At 36.2% G+C, this 5,980-nt stretch overlaps 1 non-coding gene across 1 annotated transcript; it reads left to right on the plus strand.

Annotated features, from left to right (window-relative positions):
- The first annotated feature begins 2,565 nt into the window (after positions 1-2,565).
- On the plus strand, positions 2,566-2,672 carry LOC132540552 (U6 spliceosomal RNA). Its single transcript, XR_009551751.1, has one exon. It is a non-coding gene; the product is annotated as a U6 spliceosomal RNA (small nuclear RNA).
- The last annotated feature ends 3,308 nt before the right edge of the window (positions 2,673-5,980 follow it).

Consider the following 5,980-nt stretch of genomic DNA (forward strand, 5'->3'; position numbering starts at 1 on the left):
TGTCTTTCTTCCTTTTGTATCATTCAAAATGCCTTGCCCAATGGTAGACATTTTATATGTGGGGCAGATTCAGAACAAAAGACATAGTGTTGTGCTGGGAGGAATAGATTCATATGTATGACATTATAAGTGGTGCCCCTGAAGTTGTACAACATGGAGATAAATATGCAACAAAATTAGCAAATATAGCACTGTGTGATTGGTGTATGCTTTTTCATTTTTCGGAGATAATTTTGTGTAGCTTCTCTTGAATCCAGATGAGATTGGAAATATACAGTGTCTAAGTTAAGAGAAATTTGGGTTCAATCCTGGATCTCTATTTTAGTCACTGTGTAGTATAGGAAAATTCATTTTGTTTTACCTCTGCTTGTGTATCTATAAGTAGAGTTACAACCTACTTGTAGAATTACAAAGGGTGTTTTATATAATATATAGAAAGATAATATAGCATAGGGTAGACATTGAATATTTATAATCATAATCATGGTTCTATGTTTTTAAACTCAGCATTATGTTTGTGAATAAAGAGTAGAGTATAGACTTAGAATTGAGCTAGAACCTGTATCAGGGACAGAAAAAAATGGCTCATTTGAATAGTGCTTTGATTTGCCATGGGCATGACACAAGTTCAAACTTTGGACCCACTTCACCAAAGGAAGCTTTGGTGCTTTGGTCTTATTCACGCACTCTTGGTCTCTTTGTCTATCTTTATTAAAAACAAGCAAACACACACACACACACACACACACACACACACACACACACACACACACACACACACCCTTTAACATCTAAAGGTAGGACTTATGTTCCATGTTCATATGTGTAACTCCTGATCTGTGTTTACAGGGATAAGCATTCACAAATTATTATGTTACAAGATTGAGTCTACAATATACTTTTGGTTGAAACAAAAATCAGTTGAGAATTACTGATTTTACCATGTGAAATGAGAAGAATGTGTGTTTTGTTATATTTTAGCTTTGGTTATATTACTAACTAGAAAGAATATGCAATGAGGTTCTGATATTAAATTCTACACCCCCCACGTACAACTGAGAGAATAAACCCTGTTATGGTTGTCCCAGATTCCTCTCCTAAGTTCTGCCAATCCTCTATAACATTCCTCTTTCTCTCCTGATATTATAAATTACTTATCAGGCCTGCAACCTGCCCTGAAGAAGCTATCAAATTTATTCCTTTTTATTATTATTGCCCCTTCTAGCTGATTTTTTATTGTTTGTCTTTGCTCTTTCCACATATTTATTAACTAAATTAGCACATTTCCAATGTTAGTTCACATTTAATGAGGTATTGGTATTTTGATGGCAGAAATGAAGAAGTGAGACCTAGGGGTGAGAATTTTATTGAACTTCAATGTGTTTTATTTTCTAGGATGTGTAATTCACAAAGTCATAATCTGTCACGCAGCACAAAATAATACATGCCCCTATAGTATATGATATTTTTACGGCTTAAAGTGTATTATGTTTAAAAGTAGTTTTTCTTTTTTCTTTTAATTTAGGAAAGTCCCTTCAACAAACTGGTTAAATTCTAAAGAGTTCAAATTTACTGAAGAAAAATAAAAGTATCCTGTCAATCACAAAACACTTATATTAGACATTTTTAAAAATGTAAAATTAAATTGGGTCTGCCTCTGGCTTAGTTGGAAGATCAAATAGTCTTATTCAGGGTTCTTTGTGTCAGATAACAGAAACTTACCCAAACTGACTGCAGCAGAAAAGGGAAGTTTATTGTAGGGTCACAGAGATTCTCCAAGAGCTCTCAATGGTAGGGTATAGGACTGGAGCCTGGAGCAAGAAACCCATCAGAATTAGATACCCACACTTTTAAAATTTGTTTCTCTCCCACTTTTCTTATTTTGCTTACTTGTCATTATTTGTGCATCATTCTGCCTAGTAGACATAGAATAACCCCCTCAGGGCAAACTCAGTTCCTGAGTTCACATGAATTGCTCAGACTACCCAGAACCTCTGAGGTCCAAGTCCAGATTTCTAGAAGAAAGAGTGTGGACTGGGGAGGGAGAGGATGGAGGGCAGAGATTTAGTCCAGCTATAGAGGGTCTTGGGTTTGATCCCCCACATCATATATGAATATTTTTTCTCATAAAACCTCATGATTATTTTGCTGCCTGGAGACTTCAACTGTGATGGGCTAGGCTGGGATGTATTAAAATAAGCAGAAATCTCAATGAAATGAATTTGTAAGATAAACATTGCCTACTACAAAATGCTGTCTTGATCTTTTTATAAGACACTTTTATAATGGAAAGCTACTTTAACGTGGGGAAGAAACAGTTGCTACTAAAGAGTCTTTAAGACAGTTGCTTACTGTTAGAAGGCTAAGTAACAACATAATCTTATTAAAGAAACTTTCTGTAGAATTTAATCCCCATAGACTTTCATCTGAAATAAGAAATTATGGAGAGATCGCACTTTTCATATATGTTTTGCTTTATTTGGACATGGATTAGATTGTGCTTAGGTATCATTATGAACTCACTATAATGATGTCCTTCATTGATTACTTAAAAATTCTGTTTTCGTGTTTGCTTCGGCAGCACATATACTAAAATTGGAATGATACAGAGAAAATTAGCATGGCCCCTGTGCAAGGATGACATGCAAATTCATGAGCATTCCATACTTAAACAAAAAAAAATTCTCATTTCATTGATCTTTTCTCTTTTTTTGTTTTTATCTATGCTTTTGTTCAGTTTTATCATATTCATTCATCTTCTTCCCTTTATTCTCTTTCTTTCTTCCCTTCTTCCTTTCTTTACCCCTTCCCTCTCACTCTTTCTCCCAAGGAATGAAATGTGTGTGGGTTCTGTTGCAATGGGGAGAGAGGAAAATTTGAGCAAAGACAAGTTTGAAAGTAACAAAATTATTTTAGTAACTCACTGTCTTGGAAGGATACATATTGATGTATAATTTATACACAAATGCAAATAGTCATGTAAATTGGGTATTTCAGCTCTTGGAAAATAACTGCCCACACATCATTGTGAAATCTTTCCTCTGCTTTGCCTTCAAACAGCTGCTTTGCAGTCACTAGGAATCAGAATTAGGAAGATCTGGCGTAACTGAGGAAGACATGTGGGGGCCTTTACAGGTTTGTAAAATGACCAGGAGGAATGAAAGGGGTAAATGGGGAACAGAGAGAAAAAAGAAATCAAACCACTGGGGATAAAGGTGATGACAAACAAGGGGAGAAACTTGCAAATAACTGTCATGAGGACATTTACTTGGCTAAGGAAAGGGCCAGTGCTGGCAAATCCATGTTTGTTTTGACTGAAGAAAAGATATTCCCTTGCAGGTATGTGATTATAAAATTTCCTTTCACAATAGAGCTGAATATAACTATGTAAAGAAAGCACATGATATTATGTAGCATTTTGAGGGGTGAGAGGTATTGCAATTAAGAATTGAGGATGTAAATATAAGATTTGCAAAGAGCTCATCACTCACTCATGACTCCCAGGTAAGGAGTCCTGAGTGTGCTATGTGCTACAGTTACCATTTGAAATATTTTTGATTGGAAACCATGGAACAGAGAGAGTTACTGGAGACTAATCAAAGGAGATAAAGATGGAATGAAAGCCTCCAGATGGAGGTATCGAAGAGGCTTGTGTGACTTTGGTGATTCTAGGTATTTTCTGATTTCAGATAAAATTTTGTAGCTTTTGTTTTATTCCATAAAGAATTTGGTGGCATCTTGAGGGGGAATTGCATTAAATCTTTATATGGATTTGGGTAGAATAGTTATTTTGATGTTGTTAATTATTCTAATCCATGAACATGGGATACCTTTCCATTTCTTTGTAATTTTTTTTTCTGTTTTCTTGAACAGTGGCTCATAATATGCAGCTTGCAAGTCTTTCACTTATTTTGTTAGGTTTACCCCTAGATCTTTGACTGCTTTTGGTGCTATAGTAAATGAGATTGATTTTTGAATATTTTGTCTTCTTCGTGTTTGCATATGATTTTGCATACTGATTTTTGCATATTAATTTTGTAACCTGCTACCTTAGTATACTGGCTAATAATTTCTAGTAATTTCCTACTAGATTCTTTAGGGAGGAAATAGGAGCAAGACTGGGAAAAACAAGACTGGAGGACAGGAGTCAGAAAGTAGCATAGTGTGTTAAGCGCTTGTGGTGTGAAGTGCAAGGACCTGCGTAAGGATCCCAGTTTGAGCTATTGGCTCCCCACCTGCAGGGGAGTCACTTCACAGGTGGTGAAGCAGGTCTGCAAGTGTCTCTCTTTGTCTTCCCCTCCTCTCTCCATTTCTCTCTGTTCTATCAACAATGATATCAACACAACAATAAAAAATAAAAAAATAAAAAATAAGCAAGACTGGAGGTATTGCATTGGTATAGCACTCCCAGATCTCAAGCTATATTATAAGGGTATTATAATCAAATTTTCCTAGTACTGGAACAAAAATAGACCCATTTATCAGTGGAATAGAACTGAGAACCCAAATATAATGATCCAAACCTATGAACATCTAATTTTTGAAAAGAGACCTACAATATTGAAGAAAGAGAGTGTCTTCAACAAATTGTATTGAAAAAAATAGGTTAAAACATGCAGAAGAATGAAACTGATTCACTTCTACTTACCACAAACAAAAGTAAACTGCAAATGAATCATGGATTTGGATGTTAAACTAGAAACCATTATTTAGAGGAAAACATTGGCAAAACTCACTTTGATCTAATTTTACTACAATGTGGCATATTTTTAATATGTTAAAGACATTAGTAAAATAAAGAACTAGAAAATTAGCATTAACTAAATACATTAATTATACAAATTATAAAAAATTAATTGTACAAAAATAGATTAATTTAAAAATGCAACTATTAGTTTGTACAGTTCCTGCATGCAGGCAATATTACTCATCTTCCAGTTAACTCAGCCAAAAGTTGAAAGGAAATTAATACTTAACATACTACTCTTTGAATATAGACCCAGGGTCATTATGGGGTGCAGAAGATGAAAGGTCTGGATTCTGTAATTGCCTCCCAGCTGAACATGGACATTGACAGGTCAATCCATACTCTTAGCCTTCTCTCTCTTTTCCTAGTGGGTTTTGGGAAAGTGGGTCTCCAGGACACATCGGTGGGGTAGTCTGCCTAGAGAAGTCTGGTTGGCATCATGTTAGCATCTGGAACCTGGTGGCTGAAAAAAAAAGAGTTAACATATAAAGCCAAACAAATTGTTGACTAATCATGGACCTAAAGGCTGGAATAGTTCAGGTGAAGAGCTGGGGGGGGGGTCCTCTCTTTTGTAGATAGTTAGTAGGCCTATTTTAGTTATATTCCAAAGGGCTCATGACTATACTAGTTCTTTTTTTTTTTTTTTTTGAGCCTAAAATCTGATATGCAGGTGGATCCGAGTTATTGTATGGGGAGGTGATATGACGGCTAGAAAAATGACCAGATAGCTGGATCAGTGAGAGAGTAGCTCCCAAATATGGGAAAGCTGTATAAGTATTGTTGACTGTAAACCCCATTGATTTGATGTAACCTGGGGCTCATATTCACCTTAGGAGTCTATATGACCTCTGCATCCCTGTAGATCTAAGCTCACATTCTGTGGTCATAAGTAGGAATGTTCCAAACTGCCCAAATATCAGTACCCAGCTTCCTCAGGTGTAGCATAGTATATGTGGTCCAGCCTCCCTTCAGAGGATGAAACATTCTCTGCCATTGTTGATACATGTTGAGGGCAAGGTCCTATGGGAGCCCACAAAGGGGTCTATTGTGTTGTTCCTGACAGACATGACTGGTACCAATAGAGAGAGAGATTTATTCGAGGTCTAGGCCCATCAAGTCTGTTTGGGAATTTCAGGACTCCCTTACTAGGGCCCCAGCTGCTGGGTTGGCCTGATAGTGACTAAAGAGTCATTATTAAAGTATGCCAGTTTCTTGTCCTTACTCAGCTTTTAT

The sequence above is a fragment of the Erinaceus europaeus genome, chromosome 9 (assembly GCF_950295315.1).
Source record: "Erinaceus europaeus chromosome 9, mEriEur2.1, whole genome shotgun sequence".
Classification (NCBI taxonomy): domain Eukaryota; kingdom Metazoa; phylum Chordata; class Mammalia; order Eulipotyphla; family Erinaceidae; genus Erinaceus; species Erinaceus europaeus.